The 16,812-nt window shown below is 39.4% G+C and overlaps 1 protein-coding gene across 2 annotated transcripts in view; it reads left to right on the plus strand.

Moving 5' to 3' along the window:
- Positions 1 to 85: 85 nt before the first annotated feature.
- Positions 86 to 16,812, plus strand: part of HNF4G (hepatocyte nuclear factor 4 gamma) — an 89,505-nt gene continuing 72,778 nt past the window's right edge. The window contains exon 1 of one of the 2 annotated variants that reach the window (XM_039841905.1): positions 86 to 168. The gene's annotated coding sequence lies outside the window, so the exon portion shown is untranslated. The remainder of the gene's footprint in view (positions 169 to 16,812) is intronic. The other variant, XM_039841906.1, reaches the window with a different exon arrangement.

Here is a 16,812-nt window from a genome sequence, read left to right on the forward strand (position 1 = left end):
CCTCCCCGCCCGGCGCGCCCGGCCGCACGTCCGCCGCCCGCCGACTTCCCGGGCCGGAGTCGTGAGCCGCAGCCCGGGACGCGGCCGCGGGGCGGGCGGGGGACCCGCGGCCCCGAGATGCGGCGGCCGCCGCGCCGCTGACTGCCACGCGGGAGCCGTCGCGCGCAGGTGAGTGTCCCCGCGGCGGAAGGAGGGGCGCCCGCGCGGGACGCGCCCAGCCCAAGGCCCCCCTAGGCCGGGCGGGTCGAAAGCAGATACCCCGAGGCCTCCCGCAGCCCGCAGAGGGAAGGAGAAAGGGCTGCGGGGCATGCGCGAGCCTCTCGCCGGCGATGAGTGAAATAAAAGTTGGATTTGTTTGGGAGGGAAAGCTTTGGTGTGTGTCGGCGGGTCACGTGGTTGCCAGGTCTCGGGGGAGGGGGGGGCTTTGCTGCAGTTTTCTGTGGCCTGGGGCAAGGCTAGGGCGTCTGGATGTCTGTGGACCACGGAGTGTTTGTGGCCAGGGGTTTGGTCCTGGAGCATCACCCCGAGGCCTTCGCTTCATCGCAGCTTCTGTCGGTTCCCTCACAAAAAAATTTGGGGAGCGGGCGTCTCCTGTGGCTGGGGAGGTTATATGAAAAACTAAATATTACATATATATTTACTTATGTACATAAATATATATAATTAAACCACTTAGCTTCCTTTTGGGAGAAATGTCCTTTGAAAGCTTATTTAAACAACGTGCTCGTTAAGCAGCCATCATCCCAGGTCTAACGGGATGAGCCGGCACGTGATAAGGTCTTTGACTTCACACCTGATAGACAATAGACACTCCGAGCTTCTAAGGCTTGCTCAAAACCGTCAGCGGCCATCTCCAGTCAGTCTTCAGATGACACGGGGCTAGGCAGTGTGGGGCACAGAGGCCTACCTTAGTGGGACACCTCACTGAGCGTTGTTTCCTGTTTTTGTTGTTACTTCCTCCCGCTTTTCTGCTCATTTTGCTTATATGGTTCTCTCTCTTCACAAGCAGTTGTTCACCATTAAAATATTCTTCCTCTCCAGCTATCACCATTTTTGCGTAATAATCCCGCTGTCCCCACCCTCTTGCCACGCCTCTTTCTGTTTTCATCTTCTGTGCACCCGCTATCAATCAAGTCTTGTTAATGTGCCTTTGAAGTGGCCAAGCTGTAGGGTCGGGCGGCTCCCTGCTACCATTTGGGGGACAGAAGGTGGAGGGTGGTGGTAAATACTCATTTTGCACTTTTCGAAGTGGAGTTTGGAAATCAGTTCTCTTCTTCCCATTTCTCCTAAGCTCCACTTACAGGCCTACGGGTGTGGAATTTTTCTCAGCAAGCTTCATGAAGGCAGTGCAACCCTTCTAAAGTGTGTCTATTAACATCTCACAAAGCATTTTATTCTGGAGATTGTGATTATAAGCATATGGGCAGTGTAAATTAACTTTGAGGGTTGCTAATTTTTCTTAGCACCTGCATGCCCATAATAATTATTTATTTTTGAGTTCCCTGTTTCTTTTGAAGATTTCTGTTATTCCTATGAATTCTAAAAGTACTACTTGCTTATAAAGCAACATGAAAATTATAGTAAAGTGAGCCCCTTCCCAAGTCCACTGCATAGGTGTAAACCACCATCACTGATGGGGTTTGAGTCACTCCACGTTTATAACCACAGGGATTTTTCTTTAATTGTTTCAAAAAATTGGGTAATGTCCATAGACCAGCATTCTAAAATTTGTATTTTTTTAGAAGCTTTCAAACATTTCTCTGTCGATATATGAAGATTCTTTTTTTCAGTGTAATTACCCAATGTGGCCAGCCAGTATTCCCGAGGATATTCAGGTGGACTTTCCAGTTTCTTATTGTTACAAGCAGTGATACTGTGAATATATGTGGACATTACCTTTGCAGGGGTACTGCAGAATATTTGTTCTCAGAGGAGAATTGCTATCTTCAGGGGGTTTTCACTTTAAGTTTGAAAAATTTCGCCAAGTTCCTTCCTAAGTCTCCACAGTATGCTGACCATGCTCCTGTCGACACTAGACCATAATGACGCGATTAAGGTGTCACCCATCCGAATGTCGCAAATCGGATTTTTCATTGTCGGAGTTTAATATTTGGAAATTATATAAACCAGTCCTGGAATATCTGACTTGGAGAGTTTGAGAATTTCGCTTTAAAAATATAATAAAGTAGAAAAGGAATTAACTGTATTTCAAAATACCGTCTTATTTTGAGCTTGTAAAAGACACCACTCGTTAGTTGATATCTATCCATTTACTGAACAGCTGGAGATACTGGTACATACGTGAGAATGCCTGCGTCGCAGCACGCGTGAGTGTGGTGTGTCTGCTGGCTGCTGTTGTGATTTCGTGGCTCTCGACTCACACGTTTGCCATGTTTATGAAAAAGGAGGCACTTCCCTGGGAATGAAAGCATGGTTTTAAATGAGATATCCTAGTTTGGGATCATTAAGAAGCTATAGATGCAAACAAAACAACTGAGTATACAGTGATCCATCCCCACAGAATCACTTCTCTCCACCCTCCCGGTGGGAGCTTTCACCCATTGATATTGATCGGCTCATAGACACAAGGAATGGTTTCCTCCTACAGCTGAACAAGCTATTTAGGGATATTATTAATTACATACATATACTTCAGCTAGTACTTACTGAATTCTTAGTATGCGCTCCATACTGTTCTAAGCCATTTACATGCATTTTATTCCTTTTAGAGTCTTTAAACCAATCTTCGCAGGTCATACTACGTCTCCCCATATTCAGGTGGGAAAAACGAAGCAGAAAGAACTTTGAAAACCTGACTAAGGTCGTGCACCTACAAGGGATAAAACTGGAGAGTCAAATCCAGGCTCTAGGCCATGGGAGTAACGTGGTAATGGTGGCTTGCTGCACAGGGGTGCCTAGCAAGCGGGAAGTGAGGACCAAAACCTTCACCCAACCCCGCGGGCCAAGCCATGTCTTCCCACTCTTAGCTGGGTATTCCTGGGACTTGGCACTTGCCTAGGTCACAGCATGTCCGTAAGGGCCAGCAGCGCCCTGCTCTTACTGTGTCAGGAGCTACAGCTGTGCACACTTGGATGCTCACATAAGTACCTTTAGAACTCAGTACAGCCTTGCCCATGTGTCATGGGTTCTAAAGAACAGCCCTGCCTTCCTGCCATGTTCCTGGCCTTGCATTTAACACAGGATGACACAGATGCTCTCTTTGTGGGAGAATTAGCTCAGAGCCTCTGACGCGTTGCTGTGAAAACCTTCGGTTTTATCTAGATGATTTTCTAGAAAATGTATAAGAAGTTCACGTTTTATTTATGTGTTTTGTGATTCTCTTAACCTTTTTGGGGGACTTGAAGGTCTTTGAGGATGACCCACTCATGGCACATAAGCCAAGAGAAGGCTTTGTTGTCACATAGGGAGATTTATATCCTTGTCCAGCTATTTATTCAAAAGTGTGGGAGACTTAAGCAAGTTAACCCCTTTGAGGCCCAGATTCCTCAATTTTGAGGCATATGTGATTATAATTCTATCTCATAGGAATTGGATTGGTGATTATACATGTTAATATATGAAAACCATTAGAAAAATCCCTAGCGTTTATTGGGTACCCGCTATGTGTTCTGTGTTGCTGTTACGATAGAATAAAATAAAGCATCTAAAACACTGCTCGATTTATAGTAAATTCTTAATAAGTGTCACCTGTTTTTATTGAAACTCTCTCTAGAGAAATTATATTTATATACACAAACAGATTGCATATGACTTCAGGAGTTTATGGATCCCTCGAGACCTGGCCTTGGAGGTACGTGATGAATCAGGTGGACATCGTCCCCGCCTTCACGGGGCATTTAGCTAAGCAGTGTAGACAAGGGTCGCACGTAGTCCCATGGTTCGCACATGGGCTTTGCAGTCATTCAGACCTGTGTGTGAATGTCAGCCCCGCCCTCTGCCAGCTGTGTGTCCTGAGCAAGTCACTTAATATTTCTGTGCCTCGCTCTACAGTTGTAAAATGAGAATCACAGTCCTTACTCTCAAAGCGTATGTGTGTTCATTCTTGTGCTATTTAAACCAAGCATTTTATTTGTTGAATGTTTGATATCCCCTCTATACTCTTTTCGATATAGAAGAATCACATTTATCACACGACGGCAAAGCATTGACACAGACATCTAAGCGGTGTGTCTCATCACTTAAAAATGTTGGCTGATAATATCTTTTGGGCCTGGTATGATTTAGTTATATTATTAATATTTTGAATCTTTGTCCTTCCTATATACTTGCTTTGCTTGTGTTCTTGGCTTCCTGAAGATTATATAATCTCACCCGCTAATTTTTTTTCTTGCATTTTCTTGTTTCAGACATCATGGCTATCGGTTGCAAATGAAGTTAATATATATTTACTTAGCATGAATTAAGTTATAGACACTGTACACATGCATCTAACTTAGGTGCCTGGAATAGAAATATAAATAAGCAGTCTCCCCACCCTGAAACACAAATAAGCTACTTGGAAGGCAAACACATATTACCATCTATACCATGACGTGATAACTATTGCATCAGTACAATAGATAGAAGTACCGTGGAGAACAGAAGCAGAAAGGATATATTTAGTTTGAAGAGCCTGGAGAGATGTCATGGAGGAGACGATGACTTCCTGATTAGAATTCGCTAGGTAGAGAGGAATCGTAAAGATGTTTAGAGCAGAGGCTATTACATATAGAATAGGGGAAGCGGCAAGAGGTGAAGTAGAGAAGGAACTGGGCCGGATTCTGACAATCTTAAATATGGGCGACGAAGATTAGAGCTATGTCATAGAGGCAGTGGGGAGCCATCAAAAGTCTGTAAGTAGATTGGGTTATGAAAGCTTTCTCTCTTTTTTTTGTCTTACGGTTAATTGGCAGCATTTCGGAGGACGGATTAAAGAGGGAGGGACAAAAGACAGGGCAATAGTAGGAAGCTTTCATGGCAGTCCAGTGGCAGTGAAGATGTGAGGAGGATGGGTCAGAATCTAGAGATGCTCGGAAGGTCTTTAAACTGAATTTAAGAGCTGCAGAGTATGGAAGAGGAGAGAAAATGAGGGATGGAAGCTGACCCTAAATCCACATGCTCCGGGATTGTACAGGAACCTTTGATTTGATCGTGACCGTTATATGTAGTTTTTTAACTATTCCTAAAAGTCGCTCATGTTTTAAAACTTAGTTTGTATGGCAAAAGTAAACCTTACTCGGTCATTTAAGCAAGGTTGTTAGGTACTTAGGAAGACTATTGTTTCCTTAATTTGGGCTAATTTTCAGCAAAGTAATTATTTCTAAGCTGAATTTTTACAACAACTGACTGTTCTCCCATCCTAGTCTTACTGGCCTCCAGTCAGTTCCCTTGGATCCAGTGAGAGATGGAGAGAGAGCAATTCTGATCGTTTTCTTTTTTCCTCCATTTAAAACAATTTCTTAACCACTTAACACCCTTATCGTGAAGTCCAAGTGTCTTCGCATCACTGGGCTCCATGTGACTTGGTCTTGATTTCTACTCCAGGCTCCACCTTTCCCTGCTCGAGACCCCTCACTCAAATCTTCAGCCGGAATGAATCTCTTTTAGTTCCTCAAATGCTCTGTGCTCTGTTCTGGCAAAAGTGCCGTTTCTGTTGTTTGGAACACTCGGCCACCACCTCAGTCAGTTTGCCCTTATCATTCTAGCCAACTGCCACTTATCTTGAGATCTTTGCTCAGATGTCACCTTTGAAATCTTTCCTGATCTCCTGACCCAGTGTAACAATTTAATTGTATCTTGACCTTTCTCTGTCTTGATACTTACCGACTTCATCACACATTGTGGTCACATCATCAGATTGTTCTCCCAGGCTTAACTGTTAGCCCCCTGAGGGTACGGACTTTATTATTCCTGCCCACTTCTTTAGTTGGGCTTTTAGCTGAAATTGAATAAGTTCTACTTCACCGAATGAATAAGTAATTGTAATGAAGAAGGATAGTGAAATACCAATAATACAATAAAAACATTTGTTGAGAACCTAATTTTCAAGAACTACATTCTGTGTTGGGGATGATGAGAAGCAATTCTCTCAAGGTTTTCATGTCTGGTTGGGGATATGAATAAAATAATTATTACCCACTGTGATAAGTACAAATGCTGAGTACTGGAGAAAGATTATAGAAACCTAGCAGAGGGTTACACGAGAGATGACATATGAATTCTTTATTTTTAATTCAGCGGTGTTATAATTTATTGATATGGAGATATAATGACACCGAGATCATTATATTGAGTTATAATTTGCATTGAGTAAAATCCACTCGATAAGCATCCACTTCAGTGAGTTTGACAGATGTGTGCAGGTGTGTGAGCATTTCCACATGAGGACAGAGCACGTATTCGCACCCCTGCCAAGCCTCCTCACACCCTTCATCCATCCGCCAGCCCCTCCGCGGCTCCCCAGACCGCCGCCGATGTGGTTTCTCCCCGGTCACTGTCTTTTGTAATGATATATAAACGGAATCATAGAGGGTGTGGCCTTTTGTGTCTTTTTTTCATTCAGCGTAATGATTTTGAAATTTAGCCACCTCGTTGTATGTTTCAGTAGCTTATATTCCTTAAAACAAACAAACAAACAAATTTTGGAGGTACGATTGATGTGCAATAAACCGCACGTGTTTTAAGCACACAATTCAAAAAGTTTTGTCACGCGTCCGTACTTGTGAAACCGTCACCAGAGCTACAGTGCCTTCGGGCTCCTGTGTGAACCGCCCTGCCCCTCCTGAGACAACCACTGCTCAGCTTTCTGCCCCTGCAATTTAGTTCACATTTTCCAGAATTTCATATTCATGGGATCATACAGTATTCTACTGCGAATTATATCGAGATTCATTCATTGTATATCTTTTGTGCAGTCGTTTCAAAATCACTTTAGAACTGGTGAGTATTATGCAATGTATTTGTACAAATTTAGAGTGGGATCTGCTATTTTCTCACATTACCCTGGAATACGAGGGCATCTTTTAAAACATTTGCAAAATCATTCTCATCAAGTTTATATTACTTAGTTTGAGGCAATGGAAAAAGCATGCAGGCTTCGGAGTCAAACAAATGTGATTCAAACCTGTAGGGACTTGGGCCGGTCAACCAACTGACCTGACTGACCTAAGCCGGCCTCACTCACGGGCATGGCGGGTCGTGGGACTTTGATCAGATGGCATTTAAAGTGCCCAGCACAGAGGCTGGCACGAGGCAGATGCACTTAATAAATATTGAGACTGCTCGCTCACTTGAGTCTTCTTTATTAATATTTTTATATATTAATCTCTTTCTGTAGGTTTTATGCACACACATACACTTATATTTACACACATATGCATGTGTATATACGCACATATGCACATAAGCATATATACACACACTGCTTCTATGACTACCACTGACTACCACGACCGGTTAACATTTATTAAGCACTTCCTGTGTGCTAGGCTCAGCGCTTCACGTAAATCGTTTAATTCTTACACTACCTCTTTAAGGTATAAAGTGCTACCAGCTCCATTGTGCAGATGAGCAAACCAAGGCGCAGGGGTTAAACGCCGAGTTGAGACCATTAGTCAGCGCGAGCGTTAGGTGCTCAGCGTGTCGTTTCCTCTCCTAATAACTTTAATATAAAGGTGCAATTAATCTCATTTCAGTTTTCACGGCATCTTTTAAAACGAAATAAGATAATTTTATTTTTCTCATTTTTTTGTATGTGTGCTGTCAGTTGTTTATATAAAATGTGAATGATTTCACTAGACTCACTTGAGCATCTATTAGGATAAAATAACTTATCTGATATTTCACGTATAAACAACCAATATGGTAGTTCGCCTTCTGAGACAGGTTAGAATAGACTATAAAACACTGAAGTGGAGCTTTTAATTGAAACTAATTTATCAAATCAGGAATAAAAATCATATTAGTCGCATGTTTGAAGAAAAACCTGATGCTTATGGTATCAATTTTAACAATTTTTACCTAGTTTTGCACAATGAATCAAAACATTTTGCATATTGAGTTAATTACAAATGTATGTACATTGCTATCTTCTCTTCAGGAGTCGTGGACAGGAATTAGTTGAAAAAGTTTCTTAATTAGCAATTATTTAATAATGAAACTTTTTGGGAAGCAAGGCTTACAATTTGAAAGGCCTGGAGTGTTTTAAAATATGTTTTAGTTTAGTCGATCAAGTTCTTTCTGGACAAAGAATTCTGCTACCTGAAATTATCCTCATTGTGAATACATTAAACAGGAAATGTAAGTATATTTATATCTAGCATATGTAGTATATATTGAACTATTTTTCATTATTATGTGGCTTATGAATTTTAATTATATTTTTTCTATATATGCATGTATTCTCAGAAAGTTAAAACTTATATAATTAGCCAAGTCATTGTTATCTAAGTAGAAGATATTTTTGATATATACCTTCAGACTGTCTTAAACACTTAAATTGTAATGGAGAACAAATAATATGCAATCATAACATGTAGTTCTTTAAGCCTAAAACAATTTGAATAACATTATGGTTTTCCACCTATATAAAGCACCCTTTTTTTTCTTATAAGTGAGCCTAAACCTGACATTTTATTTCATGAAATTGAACTAACTTGTATATTTGAAATAAGTAGCTATGATGAAAATGTTTCCTTTGTTAAAAAAGGTCATAATTCAATTAGGCAAAACTTTTTGAGTGAGTGTTATATTGCAAAACATGTAGTGGCTTAAGGGACATGAAGAATAAACAGAATCCCTGGAGTTTAGGAACTAGCAAACTAGCTGGAGAAATAAATACAAAAATAATTCCCATTCTAGTTGGTTTATGGTAAATGTTATAACATACAAATCGTTTATTCCAGAATACTGATATGTGATTTTATATATATATGTATATATCTTTATATATATGTGTGTCTGTGTACATATTATTTACACATAAATCATGTTTGAACAATATACGTAATATATACACTTACATAATACACATTCATATTTAGATTCTAAATACGAAATGCTTCATTCCAAGTTTAATTGAATTAAATAAAAGAGCTTAAGTGTCCTTAATCATTAGCTGTATTTTCTGTTATCGATCATAAGTGTCTTTCTTAGTTAAATATTATTCCTCGAACAGCTTGTCAATCTGAAATAAAATGAAAAAAAAAGCGAAGGGGGCTAATTATCAAAACTAGTGAAGCTAATTTTGAAAACAGAAGAAAATGAGAACAAAATGTGGGGAATTAATTCAATCTAGAATTATATAAATCTGTATTAAGATGTATATCCAAAGAGATTACGTAGTTCCTTCTTGTGTGGTGTACACCAGCTATAGGGAAACTTATCGCGAAAGCACTATTTTCTACTTGAAGAAAAGTAATGAATAAAATGTATTTTTTCGGTAGGCCTTTTAGTTTGCTAGGGCTGCCATAGCAAAATACCACAGCTTGAGTGTCTTCAATGGCAGAAACTTCTTTTCTCACAGCTCTGGAGGCTGCAAGTCTAAGGTCAGGGTCCGCAGAGTTGGTTCCTCCTTGGCTTGTAAATGGCCACTTTCTCTTTGTATCTTCTCCTGGTCTTCCCTCTGCGAGTGTCTGTATCCTAATCTCTTCTTTTAAGGACACCAGTCTTAGTAGGTTTGGGTCCACCCGCATGACCTCATTTTACCGTAACTACTCTCTAAAGGCCCTATTGCCAGATACGGTCACATCCTGAGCTACCTGTGCTTAGGGCTGCAATATAGAAAGTTTGGGGACAGAGAGGAAGAGGGGCACAATTCAGCTCCTAAAAGCAGGGTAACTATAAAGTGGTTTAGTGTCGTTACAATTTTATATGTTAAAATCTTCCTTATGGTTCACGTATATATTTGTTTTATACTATAAATCGACTCGGCCAAAACCGTTTATGATGACCTTGGAAAGCGCCCCCTCCCCCATCCTTTTAACACTCGCCCCCATCACTGTTGGCTGTCGGCGTAATGCATACTTCCTTTTGACCAATCTCTTTGGCTAGGACAAATGGCAAAAATTGTGGCTTGAGGATACCATCTGCTGTCACTGAATAATATATAGAAAGAAGAATATTCCACGAATAATCTAGAGATAGTTCTGTTATTTAAAATAATCATTTCTACTGTCGGCGGCATGTGTACATACTACCATTTCCCCATGTCGGCCTTTGATTAAAAGGTGCAGTGTTTTGATTAAGTAGCAGTCGAGGCAAGTTCTGGAGGTTCATTTGTCTGAGTCATTGAGACCATCAGAAGTTAAAGAGCAATGCCAAGTTGAGCTGAAGTCTAATGAAGTTTGAGTAAGAAATGTTGAATTTACCCAGGAATATGTATAGTAACTCAGAGACTGCTAAACTGTGTATCTCTTGAATTAATGAGAAAGAGACATACAGCAAAGCACCATTCAAGCTGATAGCGAAAGTGCCAGAATGTCAGACCAGTTTTGAGGGATGCTATCCATAACTGCATCCTCTCTCCCCTGGTGGAGAGAGATAAACCCACACACAAGGCCTTTAAGGTACAAAGGGCAGTTTCTGCATTCGAAGTCAAGCATGAAACAGATCGTTTTGGAGATTCTCAATCCTAACAACCCTGACTGCAGTGAAAGCTCCCTGATTCACTCTTAAAAACACTTTAATTTTACTGACAATATGATTGTAAATCATGGGCCTTTGGAACAGTGTGTTCACTCCAGCGAGCCTGTTTTAAAATTGTGAAAGGTTGGCTATGTTGTGTCTTTAGTCATCTTGCAATAAATAGCTTAGGAACGGTAGTTCATTGATTTAGAGAGGATGATTGGTGTTGGTATGGTGCGCCATGAGTAAGCATGTAAGACGGAACTGGTAGACTGAGCCACTGTGACTCTTGGCAAGTAATTTAACTTCTCTGAGCTTCGATTTGCCCATCTTTGATCTCGGATAATAACTACCTACTTTCCTAGGGTTCCCAAGAATCTTAAATTGGACAATGTATATAAAGGCACCACTCGGCACTTTTTTCTGATACTTGGCAGTTGCTTAGTAAATGGAAATATATTTTTTTCTCAAAGATTTTTAACGTCTTCTGATGATATTGGAAACATATTTTTTAAAAAAACTTTTTCATTTTTTTTGCAATAGCCAGGAATTGTCTTTCATTTCTGTCTTTTCCTTACACACCAATCTAATTTGTCAGTGAGACGGAGATCTTTCAGTGTTTCCTCCAGATGAGCCACATCGCGTTTCCCACTTATCCGCGCCTCTGCGGCTGCTGTGTCACCACCCCGGCCCGGACAATCGCATCCCCGGACAACTGCAGCGGTCTGCGAACTGCTCCTGTTTGCATATTGTTCTCTTCGAGGGTGATCTTCTTTAAACATGCATAAAAGCATGTCGTCCGCCAGCTCGAACCCACCCAGCTAGTTTCCCACCGTACAAGGAAAGCCGACTCTGTCGTGGCCTCTGAGGCATTTGGTGCTCTGGCCACCCTCTTGTCTCTCTGACTCTTACCTCTTGCATCCAGCCCTCACTCCCTAGGTTCTAGCCACATCCCAGTTGTCTTAGTTCCGCAAAAAAGCCATTATTTTTCATCCGAAGGCCATTCTCCTTTGCGTTCGCTACCCCTTCAAACACTTTCTCCCATGTCAACGTCACATGAGTATCTTCTGCCTTTGGGTCTCAGTTTAAATGTCCCTTCCACAGAGAGGGTTTCAAGGAGTTTCCTGTGATTTGTGAATTGCCTTCTTGCACATTGTTGTCGACTGGAGATAATCACACTGGACCAGCTGGCTGGGAGGTCTCAGCGGCAGGAGCTGGGTGGGGGAAGGTGGCCAGGGGACATAGCAGAGAAGAATAAGACAAACGACCAGGAGGAAGCGAGAAGAGAAGGAAATCAGGGTACTAAATATTTAATAAAGTAAGAAAAAATGACCGACATGTTCTTTATTCTACATATAACTTGAAAACTTATATTTCATGACATTTTTTATTTGGATTAAGACATAATTATCACTAACTGCTAATTTAGGACTCTAAAGCATCACTTGTGCAATAGGAAGATAATCAGAGATTTAACACAGCCACCGTGCAAGTAAACAGGAACAAGGGAAAGTAACTTTAATAATCTGTTTGTTTAATCCAGTATATCCAAAATATAATCATTTCAATGTATAATTAATATAAACATAAACGTTATTGACGGGCTAGTTTACATTGTTTTGCATAGTAAGCCTTCAAAAATGGGTGCATTTTTTACGCTTGTAGCACTTCTCAATTCATACTCATCACAGTTTAGGCGCTCAGAAGCCACATGCGGCTAGTGGCTACCTCGTGGGTCAGTGCAGATCTAAAAATTATTCCGACGAGACTCAATCTATACCACTCTCATGGTCTGGGATGATTTTTGATTTAATTTTATGACAATCTAACTCTGAATTCATTTTTTAGATTAGCTACATCAACATTCCATTGTCAAAGACTTTTTAATAAATTTATAGGAAGACATATGTTTTTTCCACATTTGTGAGAACGAGAAACCTATCCTGTCTCTCTTAATTATGTTTGAAGATAAATAGGGTTGAAGGGTTAGTTTACATGAGAGAGTGGATAGTGTGGCTAGACCTTCTGCTACTTGTAAGATATACTTGTGAGGCAATTTATAGGGAAATGGCATCCATAAGTGACACAGCTGAGTGGGCATCACAGTCACCGAAGAGCTAGTAACTGTGCATCAGTAACTGTGCAGCTAGTTACTGGGCCTCACCCCAGAGGTTTTGATTCAGTAGGTCAGCGGTAGGGCTGACAACTGCATTTCCAGCTCATTTCCAGGTGCTGTGCCACGGCCGGCAGGGACTGTGACCAGCGTAGCTCACCCACCTACCCTCAGGCACAGTGCTTATCCGGGTTGCCTGACAACACCTTTCCTCTTTTGCCATGGCTGGTGATGCTGACCCTGGAAACCACTGTTTTTGTTTATTTCTTTGTTTGCCGGCTGAGCAGTAGTGGATGGAAGAGGTTACCTCTCCATTCATTATGGCATTGCATTTCATTTGGAGAAAAAAAAGAGCAAAAGACGAGAGGGAAAGAGAAAACCAAGTGACAAATTTCAGAACAGGAAATCGTTAAATGCCCCTGAGATAAGAGGGGATGCAGCTCCTTGGTGACTCTGCCTTGTATTTTACCTGTTTTGCTTTGAGGAATAGGGAGGAGGGTCAAGGTCAAGACGATAGCCTTTCACTGAGGTGGGAATAGTAGCTCTGTTGAATGAATGCTAAACCAAAGTCTAACATTCTCCACCTCTTGTAATATGTCAATTTTTCTAGCCATTAAACTACCACTAAGTTCTAAATCTTAGAACCAGCTTTGACGCTCATGTGGCAATAAATACCACTATTTAGATAGAAGAATAATGTTTATACAACTACTATATCATGTGGAATTTCCACAAAGTTGCAACTGCGTGAATCAGGCCTCCATGAATACTGGGTAAAATTAATGTTAAATTTCTGAGCGACGTGATAAACATTATCAAACTAAGTATAAAGCAATGATTTTGAAATTTTTTGAAAGGCTAAATTTAGGAAAAAAATCAAGCGAAATTAATCTTTCCTCTTTATATTCTCTGCAAGCTTTAATTTTCTTGTTGCATTAGGTAGTATTTATTGAGCACTTACTATTGGCAGGTATTCCTCTAAATGCTTGACCTGCATTGCCTCATTTGTCCTTGAAATAACCCAATGGCTTTATTATTGTTATTATTATTATTATTTACAGATAGAGGTTACTCAGCTAGTTAGTAGCAGCAATGATATTCTGGAACACTTAGCTGCTACATTTTATTCTCTCTGAGGTTCAGCTGCCTTCACTTGTTCTTTTAAGGCATGATACATTCTTCTTTGACCTCCTATTCTACAAGTTTATACCTAACTACACATCTATTTGAATTTTTGGTCTAGAAGTTTTTCAGTTCGCATAATTCAGAGCTTTTGACTTCCGCCATGTTTCTTTTATGCCATTGACTTTGTCCAAAAGTATAACCCCTCTTCTTTTTGTTAGATCTTCCCTTTAGTCATATTTCATATTAATTAGTTCTTGAAACTCTCAATATATTTATACCTGTGCTTACTGATCAGAGCAGAATTATAACAACATTTGAGGAATTTTCTTAAATAAAAATTAAATTACCCACTATTTGGCCCAAACACATTTCCTTTTTTTGCCCAGGCTCTTTTATATGTGTGTTTGTGGGCATGCCTCTGTTTTATGTTTATTCACGACGAGTAATTCATTTGTTGGACCTTTTCGCTGATTATTGAATTAAAATTTTTTTCTTTTAAGAGTAATTTAAAAAATTATCTTTGTAATATCACATAAAATTTTCAGTAAATTGAAATAACACAACCTACTTAACCATTTTTCTGTTGTTGTACAGGTTGATTTTAATTGTTTCCTAGTCATAATTTTGTAATGGATGTCTGTGCATGACTACAGCTTTTTAAAAACATTATTTCTCTAGTATTAATTACTAGAGTTAAATTAGTAAGTCAACGAGTCAGTCTTTTTCTAGCTTTTGATATATACTGTTGCTTGTTTTTAACTGAAGAATTTTTTTATTGAGTTGTAGCTGGTTTTAACCACATACTCAAAATTTTGCACATGTAAAATGTAACCATTGCCACCTAAAATAGAGTATTACCAGTTCTCCCGAAAATACTATTGGGCTCCTACTCTGACACAGGTTAAATTTGCCTATTTGACTGTGTTTGTGTGTGTGTTCGTAGCTTGTTCTCCTTCATTACTATGTGACATTGGATGGATATATAATAATTAATTTACCGACTCTATCGTAGAAAGACATTTGAGTTACTTTCATGTTTGAGACTATTACAGATAAAGCTGCCTCGAACATATTTTACTGTCTTTTGTTGGACCTGAGCCCTCATTTCTGATGACCATATTCCCAAGTGGTATTACTGGATCATAGAAGATACATATGTTTAGTGAGTATTTTCTTTGTTAAGGTTTAAAATCTATTTAAAATCTATTTACCAGTAGAAATATTCTATATTGTAAATTGCTAAGAATATTATATTCATCATATAAAAGGAGAGAGAATAAGTAACTTAGGAAACAGAGTTGAGTCTAAAAACTCTTTCATTTGTGGCGAAACTTAAGTTCCATCTGCCTTCATTAATGCCCTTTCTTTCTGAATTTACTCTGTGTGAATTTACTGTAAATGAAACTATGTAACTATTAGTTCACGTAAATATGTTCCTAACTGATTAAACTTTTGTTATTATTACTGTTTGTTACTGAGATATAGTTGATGTTCAACCATTATTACTGTTTGGCTATAAACACCTTTACTTCTATTTTTCATGGGTTTGCCCATGCTGTCACATCTTCCTAGAATTACATCTTCCCTAGTCTCTTATGTTCCCCAATGCACTTTGTGATCACGTCACACTTAGAACTGAATATACACTGTCAACTGACAGGTAGGTGTTTGTTTATGTTAATGAACCCAGTGAAGCTGCACCTTAGTACTAAGTTTAATGTTGAGTTCATGTAAATAGTTTAGGTAAGCACAGCACTCATGAACACCCTCAAACACAAATCTTGAGCTTTACCATGTATTAGTGGGCATGATTTTGAAAACATACTTTTTATTTAAGTAAGGTAATGAGAACAATAACTTTTAAAGAACTGAGCTATTTTCATAGCTATTCTAATAAATTATATCTTCTGCTCACCTTATGACCAAACGTCCTCCAAATGATTCAGATGATTCTTTTATATTCTCTCTAATGCCTCTGAACCAGGAAGTGAGCACGAAAAATCCCTCCCACGCAGGCTTTCGTGCATAGTCATTAAGCAGCTTTTATTTGTTAGGGTGTGTCAGCAATAAATATATTCTCTCTGGGACACCCAAAGTAAAGCCACGGTTTGAAGCTTAGTGGTATCGTTGAGTTGCAGTTTTTCCATTTTTGCAATTTTTATTTATTGGAAGATAAAAGGATATAAAGTCAAAAGAGTGAATGGGAAGTGAAAGTGATTGTGTAAGTCTGCGGAAGATCCTGACACTGATCCGACTGCGTTAATGTTTATTTGAATGCTTTGGAGTATTAAAGTCTGTTATTAAAACTCCATCATGTAGAGACATTTCCAGGCCAGGGGGTCAGGATGACGTGGGGGAGAAATGCAATGACTTATTTTTAAAGCAAGACAAAAGTCAGATTTAAACATTTTAAATCTGCGTGTTCTTTTTTCATATTATTATTTAAGTGATTTTACTTTTGAAAAAACATGTTTAGAGTGACTATTTAAAGATATTTGCTATTACAGGAAAGGGAGGCAATAAGTGATTACTTTAGGACACTTCTATCGACAATTTACGACACGCCCCGCAGCGGCTGTTTGCGGGTATGCTTTCACTCATGTTCTTACTCTGGTTCCTAGAACCTGACCTTCTGAAGACCAGTGAGTGGGCCATGGTGTTGAGCATCGAAGAAGCATTCAGACTCTAAATAACTGTTGGTATAAGGTTATAAAAAGTTAAGAATATTTTAGCCTCTTATATAGTACCTGACACATAGTGGATGCCTCAATAAATATTTGTTGACTGAATGACTATATCAATGAAATAGGTAATTTTTTTAAAGTTCGATTTAGATAATAGCAGGGTTATATTGAGAAAAAAATGGAAAATAAATAAAAATTTAATAATACTCCTATAAATGCATAGTCTAGAAAATAATTTATACTTTACTAATTGTAAGGAACTTTGAA

This window comes from Pteropus medius, unplaced genomic scaffold (assembly GCF_902729225.1).
Source record: "Pteropus medius unplaced genomic scaffold, Ma_sr-lr_union100, whole genome shotgun sequence".
In the NCBI taxonomy this organism is placed as follows: Eukaryota; Metazoa; Chordata; class Mammalia; order Chiroptera; family Pteropodidae; genus Pteropus; species Pteropus medius.